Raw genomic sequence first — 16,077 nt, 5'->3', positions numbered from 1 at the left:
ATACAACAGTTATCACAATCCATCCATCCATTCATTGTGTCAAGCACGTTTGTACATTTTTTGCCATTATCATTTCAAAACATTTTGTTTCTACTTGAGACCTTGGTATCAGCTCCTCATTTTCCCCTCCCTCCCCCATATTTCCTCCCTCATGAACTTTATAAATAAAAAACTTGGTAATTTATAAATTATTATTATTTTTTCATGTTGTACACTGACTGATGTCTCCCTTGACCAACTTTTCTGTTGTCCATCCCCCTGTGAAGGGGTTATATGTAGATCATTGTGATCTGTGCCACCTTTCTCCCTCTACCTTCCCCTTCCCCTTCCCCTCCCGGTATGGTTGCTATCAATATTGATCCTGAGGGGTTTATCTGTCCTGAATTTCCTGTGTTTCCAGCTCTTATCTCTTTCCATGTACATGCTCTGGTCTAGTCAGATTTGTAAGGAAGAATTAGGGTCATGATAGTGGCAGGGGGAGGGGGGCATTAAAGAACTAGAGGAAAGGTGTATGTTTCAGTGGTGTTTTTCTGCACCCTGACTGGCTCATCTCTTCCCTGAGACCATTCTGTAAGGGGATGTCCAATTGCCGACAGATGGGCTTTGGGTTGCCGCTTTGCTTTCCTCATCATTCACAATGAAATGACTTTTTCTTCTAGGTCTTTGATGCCTGATACCTGATCGTGTCGACACTTCATGATCACACAGGCTAATATGCTTCTTCCATGTAGTCTTTGTTTTTTTCTCAGCTAGATTGCTGCTTGTTTATCTTGAAGACTTTAAGACCCCAGATGCTATATCATTTGATAGCCAAGCACCATCAGCTTCCATCACCATGTTTGCTTATGCACCCTCTTTGTCTACAGCGATTGTGTCGGGAAGGTGAGCATCAGGCAATGCCAGGTTAATAAAACAAATTTTTCTTGTGTTGAGGAAGTACTTGAGTAGAGGCCCAATGTCCATCTGATACCTTAATACTAAACCTATAAATACATGTACATAGATCTATTTCTCTATTGTCATATATAAATATATTTACATATGTACATGCCTGTATTTAGACCTCTATAAATTTCCTTTGCTGCCTAGTTCTTTCTTCTATTTCCTTTCCTCTTGTCCCACCATCTTGCTCAGCCTTCATTTGGGTTTCAGTTATTTCTCAGTTACATTGCCCTTGCTGAATCCCTACCAGGCCTCTCACACCCTACTTGCCACTAATTTTGGATCACTTATTGTTCCCTTGTCCCTGGATTGGTCAACACCACCACCTTACCTTTGCCCCCCCTCTCCTGTGTCCCTCCAGAACCACCAGTCCCGTTATTTCCTCCTCCAGACTGTTCATGCTAAACTTTTATATTATCTATGTAAATAAAGCTTTTAAGCCTAAGCAACATAATTATGATTAACTACTTGATTCCAGCATCTCTCTGATTACTTTGTGCCATCACCTATAAATTTGAATGCTTGCATGGTAATATTAATAAAATGAAAATATGTATAATTAATTGCATGCATGGTTTCTTTACTTCAGTCTAAATAGCAGTATACATAGCCTTTCCACTTCATTTTCAGTTTAAATGTCCATGCTCATAAAAGCTTTTTATTGCCTAAATATTTCTTCCTAAAACTAAGAGCACATATGAACTTATATGTTATTTTTACTTTTTTAAGTTTTTCGTGGCATTTTTCTTCTATGTGAATGCAAAATTTCATGAAGAATAGTAGCTTATTTTATTTGTTATATTATCAGTAGCACTCTTTCCAACTTTTGTGCATCCTGTTACTTAGTAAAAGAGTGAATAAATAAATGACAACTTTATAAGCAATATTATAAATATGATATTGTGTATATAGATTTTACATTTTCAGCAATAACATCAGTTCTCTCTTTTGACTAGCTAAAATTAAATAGCTTCCCAAACAGGGAAAATTAATGTAAAAATACAGGAAGATGTTGCTGTTTAATATCTCTCAGATTATTTTTTCCTTGTACCCATCTTAATTTCATGTGAGTGGCAAAACATAAATTTGTGAATCACAGTTTTGTTTTTTCAACTCTAAAAAATTAAAAGCTGTGGGTTTGTTGGGTTTTTTTTGCATAGCTTAAAAAACACAGCTGCAAGTGTTTGCACTCTAGACACATTTGGATTGTGAATCGTAAACTTTGTTATCTTTTTAATCTCCTAAATAAAGCAGCAGATTACATCTAGGAAGTGAGTCAGGGCTAAGAGTAGGATGAGAACATAAATAATAGCTCTGTTATTACTCATAACATTTAACTTTCTATAAATATAAATTTATGGAATAAACTTGAATCAGATTAAAATTATATGTTTTAGCATTTGTTCTGCTTTTAAGTTTTTTATAGCTTGCCTGTAGGCATCTAAGTTTAGAAAATGAGTTTTCTATCAATTGAATATTTTAATGTGAATGAAAGAGTACACATTCTTAGGTTTAATTTATGCAATTTAGAGACATGTGAGGAACAGATATTATAATAGAAAAGTATAATTTTCTCAGCATATTATAGTGAAGAAGTAGAAAATAGAGCCACAAAGTAACTGTAATAGGTCAACAGCACCACAACTGGAATCCACCAATTTGCAGACTCCTAAATATAGGTCACCATCTTCATCATCAGTATACTTAGATATGAATTCTTTATTGCTTGCAGGTTTACCATTCCTGTGGTAATCTCCTTGTCAATATCAATATCCATGTAAGATACTACACTGAGCTATTTTTTTAAGACACCTCAGAGATCACCAACTGGAATCTTTATGATGTCATCAGTCTTGATAAGAGTTTTGGTTTATATGCTATCATCACCACTAAATAACAAATCTCAGTTCTGAAATAATAAATTTTTTTCCTTAAAATTGTGATTGTTAACTTAAGAAATGAGATTGAATCAAGGATATTTATTTTCATTAAAAAATCCAATACAAAAGCAAGAGGGTAAGGGAAAGGTGAGGGGAGAAAGGAGGAACCGATCACAATCATCTACATATAACACCTTCCTAGGGGGATGGAAAACAGAAAAGTGAGTGAAGGGAGACAGTGGTTGGTGTACAACATGGAAAAAAATTAATTTTATTTTATTGAGGGCTCTTTCAGCTCTTATCACAATCCATACATTCATCCAGTGTGTCAAGGATATTTGCACATATGCTGCCATCACCACTTTCAAAGCATTCTCTTCCCACTTGAGTCCCTGATATCAGCTCCCTATTTCTTCCCCCTCCCTCCTCCACTTGCCCTCCTTCACAAACCCTTGATAAGTTATAGATTATTATTTTAATATCTTACATCATTCTCTGTCATACCTCACCCACTGTTCTCTTGTTCGTCCCCTTGGGAGGAGGTTATAGGTTGAACTTTGTGATCAATTCTCCCTTTCTCCCCTCCCACTCCGCCAATCCTCCTGATATCTCTACCCGCATTGTTGGTCCTGAGGGATTTAGATATCCTGGATTCCCTGTGCTGTGGCCTCTTATCTGTAGCAGTGTGCATGTCTGGTGTAATTCTATTTGTAAGGTAGAATTGAAGTCATGATAGTGGGGGAAAGGAAGCACCAAAGAACTAGAGGAAAGTTGTGTGTTTCATCAATGCTATACTGCACCCTGACTGGCTCATCAACACGTCATGATTACATAGGCTGGTGTGCATCTACCATGTGAGCTATGTTGCTTCTCAGCTAGATGGTCACTTGTTTATCTTCAAGCCTTTAAGACCCCAGATGCTATGTCTTTTGATAGCCCGGCACCATCAGCTTTCTTTAACACTTTTGCTTATGCACTCATTTTGTCTTCAGGGATCGTGTTGGGAAGGTGAGCATCACAGAATGCCAGATTGTTAGAACAAAGTGTTCTTGGGTTGAGGGAGTACTTGAGTCAAGGTCCAATGTCCAGTATATTTTTCAAAACATTTTCTTTCTACTTGAGTTCCTGGTATCAACTCCTCATTTCTGTCACCTCACTTCCTCCCTCCCCCAGGCCCCTTGTTAATTTATAAATCATTCTCTATTTTTCATGTCTTACATGGACTGCTGTCTTATTTCACCCACCTTTTTGCTGTCTGTCTCCCTGGGCTGGGGGGTCATACGTTTATCATTGTGATCAGTTCCCTAGTATCGCAGCTCCCCTTATTGGCCCTAAGGGGTTTATCTGTTCTGGATTCTCTGTGTTACAAGCTCTCATCTATACAAATCTACATGTTCTGGTATAACCAGATTTGTAAGATAGTATTGGGGTCATGGTAGTGGGATGGGGATGGGTGAGGAAGCATTAAATAACTAGAGAAAAGTTGTGTGTTTCATCGATGCTACACTACACCCTGACTGACTCCTTGTGGCCTTTCTGACAGGGCATGTCCAATTAATTACTAATGAGTCTTGGGTATCCACTCTGCCCACCCCCTAATTCCCATTGATATGATTTTTGCTTGTTTGTTTTGTTTTAGGTCTTTGATGCCTGATACATGAACCCATCGACACCTCATGATCACACAGGCTGGTGTGCTTTTTCCCCGTGGGCTTTGTTGCTTCTTAGCTAAATAGCAGCTTGTTTATCTTCAAGCCTTTAAGACCCCAGACGCTATATCTTTTGATAGCCAGGCATCATCAGCTTTCTTCCCCACATTTGCCTATGCACCCATTTTGTCTTCAGTGATTGTGTCAGGAATGTGCAAATTGTTGTGTTGAGGGTGTATTTGAGTGGAGGCCCAATGTCCATTCACTACCATAATACTATATAAATAAATATACATATGTAAATCTATTCCCCTTTCATTGTATACAAATTTATTTACATATAGACATGGCTGTATTTAGACTTCTATAAGTGTCCTTTGCCTCCTAGTTCTTTCATCTATTTCCTTTTACTATCCTCCCTTCCCACTATCATGTTTGGCTTTCATTCAGGGTTTGGTAATTCCTCTCGGCTACATTGCCCTTCATGGAGCCCTCCCCCAAGCATCCTATGCCCTCCTTGCTATCAATTAGATCACTTATTCTTACCTTGTCCTGGGTTTGTTGCCACCCCCTCCTTTCCCTCCATCTCTCCTCTCCTGTGTCCCCCGGAACCATTGGTCCCATTGTTCTCTCCTGCCTATCTTGTCCAGATAGACCTATATAGATACTAATATGCGTAAAAACAAAGCAGAGCATAACATGAAAACTAAAAATAAATCAACAATAGCTAATACAAAAAAGAAAAAAACCTCAGGAAAAACTGAAAAGGCCTCAAACAGTTGCAGGTCTGTCCATGGACCTTTATGAGTGTTTTGCATTTGAGTCCCTTGTTGTGTCATGCCCTGATCCCCAAGTCCACCTTTGGCATTCCTCGGAGACTTTGTTGATTTGTTCCCCTTCCTGCTCCAATGTACACCCTTAATGTTCACCTCAGTGCAGTGGGGTCAGATTGGGCACATCTCCCACACTATGTCCCCAGTGATGGGGGGATTTTTTTTATATAAATGATCAAGGGTTCATGAGGGAGGGGGGAGGTGGAGGAGGGAAACGAGCTATTATCAAGGGCTCAAGCAGAAAGAAAATGTTTAGAAAATGATGATGACTATATATGCACAGATGGGCAATATATGTGAAGATGTGGTTGATACAATGAAAGTATGTATGGATTGTGATAAGAGCTGTAAGAGCCCCCCAAAATTATTTTTTTTAATCCAGTACCATCTTGCTCATCCCAATATTTATAAAGGCTTTTAAAACAACAGCTTCCTGTAGTTTACTGTAATGATTTGGATAATGCCTTTATACATACAGAGGTTGCATTATGAATGGTGAAAAATTAAATATTAGCCCACAACAGTGACAAATCCATCATGCATCCAAGTTACTTATACTATGGTGATATGCGTATTGCTCTCATGCTGGAAACGATCCCAATGCCACTTTATTCCAGCTGTGTCACCACTGGTAGATAGTAATAAACATGATGTGTGTTCTATCTGACATCTTCAATTTCAAAACGTGGAAAAACAATCAGAACTCATATATAACTCAAGGGGAATTCCTATTAGGAAAGTCTCACACATACCTTCACCATCCAAATTTTTACCAATTCTGACACCAACCATCTCTAGCACAGGACTCTTTATTTCCCTGCTGTTTGATAATTCATTAAAATGACCAAACAGGACTTACAGACAAAACTCACAATTTGGAATTTACTAGAGAATTAACTAGTTATAATTCAGGATTAGAAATGGCTCAGGAACAGTTCTTCTAACGGGGCAGTTTCTTCTCAGCCAAGTCTGCAGCAGACCTCCCTCTGAGCCTGGTTTTTGTCCTGCTTGGGCAACTGTTACTAAATCTTTTAGCTCTGCTGATAGAATTCCTTTATTCCACCAATAAACCTCAGCACAGGGAATCCAGGGTGGAAGATACCTTCAGGACCAGGGGTGTGAGGGGCGATACTGGGAGGGTAGATTGTGAGTGGGTTGGAAAGGGAGAACCGAATACAAGGATCTACATGTGACCTCCTCCCTGGGGGATGGACAACAGAAAAGGGGATGAAGGGAGATGTCGGATAGGGCAAGATATGACAAAATAACAATCTATAAATTATCAAGGGCTCATGAGGGAAGGGGAGCGGCAAGGGAGGGGAAAAAAGAGGACCTGATGCAAAGGGCTTAAGTGGAGAGCAAATGCTTTGAAAATGATGAGGGCAAAGAATGTACAGATGTGCTTTATACAATTGATGTATGCATATGTATGGATTGTGATAAGAGTTGTACGAGTCCCTAATAAAATGTTTTTTAAAAAGCCATTTAGTTCTATTTCCATAATTAGGCAAACCTACCTCCACTGATGAGGACCTCTAGGAGTGCAGTGGATTATGCATTTGGCTGGTTATGTAAGGTTGGCAGCTTAAACCACCAGCAGCTCCACAGGTAAAAGGTGTGATTTTTCTGTTCTTGTAAAGATTTAGTCTTGGAAACCCATGGGGGCAGTTACCCTCTGGCCTATCGGGTCCTTATGGGTTGCTATTGATTGAGCTCCCCTTATAAGTGCCCAGAAGTATCCCACTGCATCAACAAAACTCCTGCTTGAATTCACTCAGCTTTCTTATGCTGGTCTCATGGTTCTTCCCCATGCTGGTCTCTTGGTTCTGCTGTTTCTATGAAGCTAAAGATTCCAAGACAAGTTTAAAGGAAACACTTCTTTAAAATACGTATTTGGACACACACACACAATCTTTTTAAGGGTTTATATTTTAAAGAAGGATAAAATTTTGCCAACTAAACTGTTTGCCAAGTTGAAGCCACAGATTTTGATGCACTTTTCAATTTCTGAAATTATAAAGCCTGCTCTTACTCTAAGTAGAATCAAAAAGGAGTTTTTGTCCTATTTTGCATTGATTTTTTTTCTTAATGTGGACTGAAATGTACTTCTTATGCACCATTTTGATTTAGACAATTGAATGGTCTCAAATCATTCCATGTTCAAAAGAAATTCTGAAAGTAGTTCTTAAACATAAGTAAGTAAAGCAAACAGAAGAAATGAAAAAGTAAACACATTGTAGAGCAGCCATCCAAGGGAAACTCAAAAAGACAAAGTAAAATACTACAATAAAATGTGCAAAGACTAAATTTAGATAATCAAAAGAAAATAGCAAACTTCACATTTTTCAAAGAAAGAGAACTAAGGAAAATAAATGTAAGTTATAGTATTTAAAATTTCCATGGTCAAATATTGTAAGATGCTGGTAGCATCAAAGGAAAATGAAAGGAAAACTCAGAATCACTGTATCAAAATAACTGGTCCATATTTAAGAACTGATGATATTAAGAGATATTTTCATGCTGAATTGAAAATACTGTTGAAAAACTGATTCAGGAATTGACAGAATAATATTTGCAATGCTGTAAGCACTCAAACATCTGTTCCATCATATTTAGAAAACAGCGGTATGGGCAACTGACTGAAACATATCCATATTTGTGACTACGTCAAAGAAAGGTAAGACAAAAAAAGTGGATGTTCTCAAACAATATCATTGTTTTATGTACAAGTAAGTATTTTTCATGCAAGTAACATCTTGCTTCATTACAAAATATGTTGTAGCAATTAATCAACAGGAAATTCAAGAAATTTAAGTTATATGAAACGAGTGTCATAAGGAAGCTCATTGCTGATATGAGATGAATATCTGAGCTGGAAATACCAGAAAGATGTTTATTGTACCTTAATGACTATTCAAAGGCATAATAAACAATGCAAATTATAATAAACTATGGATAATATTCTGAAGAATGGGAATCCCCAAATAGTTACTGTGCTCTTGCATAATTTGTGTATAGCCCAAGAAGCAGGCCTTCAAGCAGAACAATGGAATACTCCATAATTTACATTCAGGAAAAGTGCATCAGGGTTGCATTCTTTCACTAAATTTATCCAATCTGCATGCTCAACAAATAGTTGAGAAAGTGAACTATCAGGAAATAATATGGTATTGGGATTAGTGGAAGACTCTTTAATACCTTCTGATCCGTATGCAGATAAAACAATTTTGCTTGCTGAAAGTGAAAAAGACTTAAATTATTTACTAATGAAGATCAAAGACTAATTTCATTATGGATTAAATATCAGCATAAAAAATAATATATCTCATACTGAACTAACATCTAAGAAGGGAAGCAATAATTGTTCTTTTGAGGATTTAATTTTACTTTGAGTAACCAAAAGGGGCTAGCATATTAGGCAGATCTGATGTAAAAACATCTTTAGAAACTTAAATAGCAAAAGTGTCATGTTATGTTATTTTTTTTACATTTTATTAGGGGCTCATACAACTCTTATCACAATCCATACATATGCATACATCAATTGTATAAAGCACATCTGTACATTCTTTGCTCTAATCATTTTCAAAGCATTTGCTCTCCACTTAAGCCCTTTTCATCAGGTCCTCTTTTTTTTCCCCCTCCCTCCCTGCTCCCCCTTCCCTCATGAGCCCTTGATAATTTATAGATTGTTATTTTGTCATATCTTGCCCTATCCGGAGTCTCCCTTCCCCCACGTCTCTGCCGTCTGTCTCCCAGGGAGGAGGTCACATGTGGATCCTTCATGTTATGTTATTATCTCCGCAGGTTTGTCTAATTAAGATAGGCTGGATGAACAATCTGGAGGAGAAAAAACGGGACTGGCAGTTCTGGGGGGACATGGGAGAAGGGAAGGTGGAGGTTAAGGTAGTGATCTTAACAAACCCAGGGAGAAGAGAAAAACAAGTGATCCAAATCGGTGGTGAGGAGAGTGTAGGAGCACTGGTAGGGCATGATCAAGGGTAATGTAAGGAAGAATTACTAAAACCCAAATGAAGACTGAGCAAGATAGTGGAACAAGAAGAAAGTCAAAGGAAGTAGAGGAAAGAGCTAGGAGGTAAAGGGCATTTACAGAAGTCTAAATAAAGCCATGTATATATGCAAATATATTTATTATATGAGGATGGGGAAATAGATCGATGTGCATTTACGTATAGATTTAGTATTAAGATAGCAGATAGACATTGAACCTCCACCCAAGTACTCCTTCAATGCAAGAATACTTTGTTCTATTAAACTGGCATTCCATGATGCTCACCTTCCCTACACAATCACTGAAGACAAAGCAGGTGAATAAGCAAATGTGTTGAAGAAAGCTGATGATACCCGGTATCAAAAGATATAACATCTGAGGTCTTAAAGGCTTGAATGTAAACAAGCAGCCATCTTGCTCAGAAGCAACAAAGCCCACATGGAAGAAGCACACCAACCTGCGTGATCAGGAGGTGCCGAAGGGAATCAGTTATCAGGCATCTAAGAACAAAAAAAAATCATACTATTGTGTGCTCATCTCCCTGATATGATTGCTGAGGACAAATGGATGCATAAGCAAATGTGGCGAAGAAAGCTGATGGTGCCCAGGTACCAAAAGATATAGCATCTGGTGTCTTAAATCTTGAAGGTAAACAAGTGGCCATCTAGCTCAGAAGCAACAAAGCCCACATGGAAGAAGCACACCAGCCTGTGTGATCACGAAGTGTCCAAGGGATCAGGTATCAGAGAACATCAGAACAAAATATCTTATCATAGTGTATGAGGGGGCGCAGTGCGGAGTGGAGACTCAAAGTCTATCTGTAGGCAATTGGACATCCCTTTATGGAAGGGTCACAAGGAAGAGAGGAGCCAATCAGGGTGCAGTGTAGCAACAATGAAACATACAACTTTCCACCAGCTCTAAAATGCTTCTACCCTCCCACTATCATGATCCCTATTCTACCTTACAAATCTGGCTAGACCAGAGGATGTACACAGGAACAGATAGGAACTGGAAATACAGGGAATCCATGGTAGATGATCCCTTCAGACCTAGTGGTGAGAGTGGAGATACCAGGAGGGTCGTGGGAGGGTGGGGTAGAGAGGTGGAACTGATTAAAAGGATCTACATATAACCTCCTCCCTGGGGGATGGACAACAAAAAAAGTTGGGGGGAGTGTTGGACAGTGCAAGATATGACAAAATAATAATTTATAAATTATCAAGGGTTCATGAGGAAGTGGAGAGTGGAAGGGAGGGGAAAAACGAGGAGTTGATGCCAGGGACTTAGGTGGAGAGCAAATGTTTTGAGAATGATGAGGCCAATAAATGTATAAATGTGCTTTACACCATTGATATATGTATGGATTGTGATCAGGGTTGCATGAGCCACTAATAAAATGATTTTTTTTTAAGTGTCATGTTAGGGACTTAAGTGTGCCTGAGCAAAGTCATAATATATTCAATTCCCTCATCATTCCAAAGTTGGATAGTGAATAGAAGATAATGAAGGAATTATGTTTTCAAATTCTGCTTTAGCCAAGAATAATGAGTATACTATGGTCTCAGAAGAACCAACATATATTGCTTGGAAGTAGAACACCCAGAATATTCCTTAGAAGTAAATTAAGTGAGGCTTCATTTCATGTACTGTGGATATTTTATCAGGATATATGAGTCTCTAAAAAATGACATCATGTTTGGTAAATAGAAGGTTATTGAAAAAGACCTTCTAAATAAGATTGATTATTACCATGGAAACAACTTTGGGCTCAAACAAGTCTATTATTGTGAAGATGATGTAGACCTGGGAATGTTTCATTCTACTTTACCTTGAGTTTTTATGAACTGGAATTAACTGTGTATTACTCAATGACAGATAACAAATAACATTATAAATAATCAAAATGTGTTTAAATTTGGTTTTTAGACGCTAATGCTCAGTTTAGTTGAAATGTCTTATTAAACTTTCCTGTCATATAAATATATTTAATTTATATATTTATGTTTCTCTGTCATTATATATAAATTGTGTATAATATATACATTTCCATTCTACTGTAAACTGATGAATGTATGGCATTCTTGAAGTTCCTTGCTCTTTTCAGTTACCCATGGCTTCACAAATGTCCCATTCATAAATGTGATTAAGAGAACGGTAAGCTGCTCTTTTAAAAATTGACATTGAGAGCACCTCCCCCTTCATGTTCAGTCTTATTGGGCATTGTAAAATATTTATATTCAAATTCTCTTATGATCTCTTTAATTTTCTTTAACAGTTTTCAACCTCATTTCACTTACCACATGCTACATTGCCATTAATGCCTTCACCCCGCTTCCCTCTCCCCTTCGTTCTGAAGCTAGCAGTTTATGTATAGAAAATCCCTTAACTTGTAAAATCTTGCTGCTGTCTTCAAATTTGCTTGAAGGATGTATGCTCAAATGGGAACAACTTTGGAGGAGGCTTGAGAAACCCATTTAAAAACAGAATAGTTGATTTCTGCCTAATGTCTTTCCGTTTTTTAAAAATGTATGCTATTACTGCTCAATCATTTTTAATTATTACATCATTTACATCCACAATTTAATGCATTCATTTTTCCATACTTGAATTTAAATTCAGTTCCTTGAAGAACTTTTTCTCTTTTGTTATCATTTTGACAACACCAAACTTTCCTTTCAGAGATACATTTATCACTCTTCTGTCAATGGTTGTGAAGGATTATGCTTTTAAAATATCATTTTTAAGGTAACAAAAAGTGAAATAATTTCCGGAAAATTTATACCTTTTGGGGAGCATTAGCACCCCAACAAAATAGGATAAAATGAAAATTTTCAAAATCATTGCTTGATAAATGATCGTACTTCTGTAAAATAAGCAAAAGCAGATCAGTAGAATGCTTGCAATTATATTATATAAGGAAATGCTTCCCTCTTTTGGGGGGTGGGGCGCAAAAGAAGACATTTTAAAAGAAAGAATTTCAAGAAAAATGAGTTGAAAATTGAAATTACATGTGTATCAAATTTTCAACTTAGGCAAAATCTAAAAATTAAAGGAAAGAAATAAAATAAAATATTAACAAGAAGGAAAATATAAGTGCTTCCCTAGATTTAATGAAAATTAAGAAATTTATTACTATGTTCTATATTCTAAAATATGAATATTATTCTTTGCTAGAAAAACTTGACAGAAAAATGAACTTAAGTACAATGCACACATACTCATAGAAGAGTCGTAAACCCCAGCACACCTACAGACAATACAAAAGTAGTGGTTCACTGAGCTTGCATCACTGACTCATGTCTAAGACACACATGTATTGAATGATGTACAATAAGGAAAAAAAGTCTGACACTGTCTTACTTCTGCATCTGCACTTTCTCCTATTGGAGATGCCATGCCAATCTTCTTCTAATTTAATATGCATCACAAAGGTTTTACCTTTCAGAGAATATTTATTAAACTAAAATTTTGTTAAAGGGAAAACTATTTAAGTATTCCTCCTCTGACAGGTCTCAACCTTACATGGTTTGTGATTTTCCCATGTTTTACCATACCCTATTTCTTCCACTCAAGATTTTTACTTTTATGAGTCCTTAAGTTTCTGCTTTTTCTGAGTTTCTATTTGTTTCAAGATGTTGCTTTGCAAACTAAAATGTATAACGAGGTTACCCACCTAATGATCCTCAGTTATACTGGAAGTATTGGTGTGAGATTCTGTATCCTTTTCATACCTGCTGATCAAGTTTCTGTGACTTTCTTTTCTTTCTTTTTTTTAGATGAAAAACCTTTACTAGCAGCCTTGCTGGTGTAGTGATTTCACCTTGGAATGTGAATGTCAAGGTCCAGTTAGAAACCACGAGCTACTCCCAGAGAGAAAGACTCATTTTTTCTATTCCTGTACAGAGTTACAGTCTTGAAAGCTCACAAGAGCAGTTCTGTCATTGAACATAGTATCTGTTTATTATCATGCTCAGAGAGCTACAGATAGGGCAAGGTGATTCTATTTTTGGCTGCAGATATGATGGTTGCCAGACTAACATGGCAATAGCTACTCAGAAATCCCATAGCTGAGATGTCAATGAATATGGCCCTACCCTCCATCCTTCCTTATGTGGCGTATTACACCTGTAGACTCTATGGATCTGGCTATAATCCCATTTTGAAGGTAGTTCTCTGCTACACTAATGGTCAGGATGAAGGTGAGGTTAAGTACTGACCATAGTAAAGTATATCAACAAATCCTCCCTTTGTTTCCTTGTGGGTGTGTCAGCTAAAAGGCAAAAAACGCACCTCCATACAAGCCATTCTTCTGCCTGTAAGCGAAATCCTAGGACTAAGAGAAGAATAGCACATTCCAGATCTCTATCTGGAGTAGCAGAGTCAGAGGAGACCAGAGGTCAAAACAAGGAAGCCATGAAACAGAATAGAGGAGAAGCATTGAATCTATGGCATCCAAGGCAGATCAGCGGGCAGGATTTTTATTCTACAGAGGTAGACGCCAAGGGAGCATGTGGCTCAGAGACTTGACTGCTGCCTAAAAAGAGATGCTGATGTGGACCAATGATGGTATCCTTAAGGTTTTTGAACACTGACTCATGTTAACGTATTAGCTTCTATAGTAACCCCCCTTAATTGTGAGTTGTGTCTCTGTGGTCATTGCAATGAATTATCGAGCCCCGCATAGTGGAGTGCCTTGGAAAGACCGTTTCATGTAAGGATTGGGTAAAGAAGGGAACATGGTAAAATCATGACGGACCACTGCCTTTGGCAACAGGGAATCCAGAGAAGGTTATCTTTGCCGCCTGCCTCTAACCCCACACTCCCCACACTCACCATGCTATTTTCACAATACTTGAAGTAAAAAGATTTCAGAAAGGTAAAAAATTCTTTAGAGAAAATAGACAATATCAACAATTGATAACATATATGTTTCTTCCTCTACTACATGGAATTTCATAATTTTTAATATGGTTATAAAGACTCATTTTATAGTAGAGTATCCCACTGTCATATGTAGACTTACAGGAATATCCACCATGGAGAATCTCAGATAGGTTGGTCTATTGCCTCCAAATATTTTTCTAAGTTATGCTTTATTCAGTGCCCTCTGAATTTTACCAGGACCCATGATAGAGGTGGGGGAACAGTTGTACATAATTGTGTTGAACAGGTTTCTCTAGAGAGACAAAACCAGATTGCTAGTAATTATATATATATATATATATATATATATATATATATATATATATATATATATATATATTTATAAAGATAGATATATAACACAAGAAATGGACCGTTATATACAGATAAATAATCCAAGAAATTAACAGTTAAATTATAAAGCAGTGAGACTCTAACAGTCCTTTAAGTTTTGAGAGCTGCCAGTTGCCAGTCCCTTTCTGTAGCGAGAGCTGGGCTTTACATACCCAGGCAGCAAACACCAATGCAGGTCACCAACTGTCATCAACTCTCGGTCCCCAGCTCCAGAGATGAACATTCCAATCGTGTGGCCTTAAAGGGACCTTAACTTACAGTGACACAGTCCACAGGCTAGGTATCCGACAGGTAGTGTACCCCTTTAAATTGAGGCACAGAACAAGCAAGGCGTGGCTCACTGAGCCATTTATCTCTCCGCCCTTCAATTAATCCTACTTGTGTTTATCGGCCAGGCTGGCACAATAAATGATCACAATACTAAACACACATAACTTGTTCTATCTCTACATATTTAAATCCCACCTTCAATATAACAACAGGAAAAATTATTAATTTTATATACCATGTTTTTACACAAATTGCACATTATAAGATATCCAGTAAAAAAAAGAATTGCGAAACCATAGAATATTTTTAAAATGCAAAAATATAAAGCTATTTCTTCTTGTCATAAAGGTTTTCTGAAGAAGTGTGTGCCCTTCCACTTACACCCTCCAAAACAACAGTTTTCAATATCCTCGGGGAGCACAAATAATGTTTCTTCAATTAAAAAAAAAATAGGAGATGGGCAACAGAAGAAATCTGAAGATGCAAAACTAGCGTGATAGGGTGGATTGAATAAGTTTTCTCAATGAAATTCTTGTCGGATAGCCCTAGCTATGCTCATAGAATAAGCAGGTGGATTGTCATTTTGGGAAAATCCTCCGAGTTATAATATTTCTAGTTTTTTCCCCTTCCCTATGAATCTAGCCAGATTTGTAAGGTAGAATTGGGATCATGAGAGTTGGAGGGAGGAAGCATTTAAGAACTAGAGGAAAGTTAAATGTTTCGTCGTTGCTACCCTGCACCTTGACTGCTTCATCTCCTCCCCACAACCCTTCAGTAAGGAGTGTCCCGTTAGCTGCCAATGAGCTTTGAGTCTCCACTCTGCATCCCCCCCCCACATTTTCAATGATATGATTTTTTGTTCCTTGATGCTTGATACCTGATCCCTTCGACAGCTCATGGTCACACAGGCTGGTGTGTTTCTTTCATGTGGGCTTTGTTGCTTCTGAGCTAGGTGGCCACTTGTTTATCTTTGAGCCTTTAAGACCCAGATGCTATATCTTTTTTTTTTTTTTTTTTTTTTTTTCTGTTCATAAACTGTTTCTGATTATTTCTTTTTTTTTTTTTTTTTAAACAATTTATTAGGGGCTCATACAACTCTTATCACAGTCCATGCATATACATACATCAATTGTATAAAGCACATCTGTACATTCTTTGCCCTAATCATTTTCTCTTGTTTTCTCCTCTTTTCTTTTTCTTTTTTTTTTTTT

This window comes from Tenrec ecaudatus, chromosome 3, assembly GCF_050624435.1.
Source record: "Tenrec ecaudatus isolate mTenEca1 chromosome 3, mTenEca1.hap1, whole genome shotgun sequence".
In the NCBI taxonomy this organism is placed as follows: domain Eukaryota; kingdom Metazoa; phylum Chordata; class Mammalia; order Afrosoricida; family Tenrecidae; genus Tenrec; species Tenrec ecaudatus.
This window is presented reverse-complemented; position numbering follows the sequence as displayed.